Raw genomic sequence first — 339 nt, 5'->3', positions numbered from 1 at the left:
TGTAACCACGTATCTGCTGCTGCTCGGACCAACCAGAGCGTTAACGGACCGATGTTTACACACTGCAATGATGATTAAAACGGATCCTGATTGGTACTGGACTGTCTGTTGGGGGGTGGCCGCTGTCCCTCCCCTGCCCGCACACCTCGTCAGCCCCCCGTGCTGTCCTCTCCTGAAGCAGAACAAGGCTCCCAGGGAGAATAGCAGATAACAAAACTGACTGTTTAATGCTTTTATACACAATATAAATTACACTGACCAGCATGGCAACAGCCATGGAACTGGTCCTGTTCCCCCCTCCCCCCTTTTCCCCAGACTCTGGCAGAGGAAGGGTCTGAC

The sequence above is a fragment of the Phaethon lepturus genome, unplaced genomic scaffold (assembly GCF_000687285.1).
Source record: "Phaethon lepturus isolate BGI_N335 unplaced genomic scaffold, ASM68728v1 scaffold24273, whole genome shotgun sequence".
Lineage (NCBI taxonomy): Eukaryota > Metazoa > Chordata > Aves > Phaethontiformes > Phaethontidae > Phaethon > Phaethon lepturus.
The sequence above is the reverse complement of the archived record's forward strand: the minus strand, read 5'-3'. Positions refer to the sequence as shown.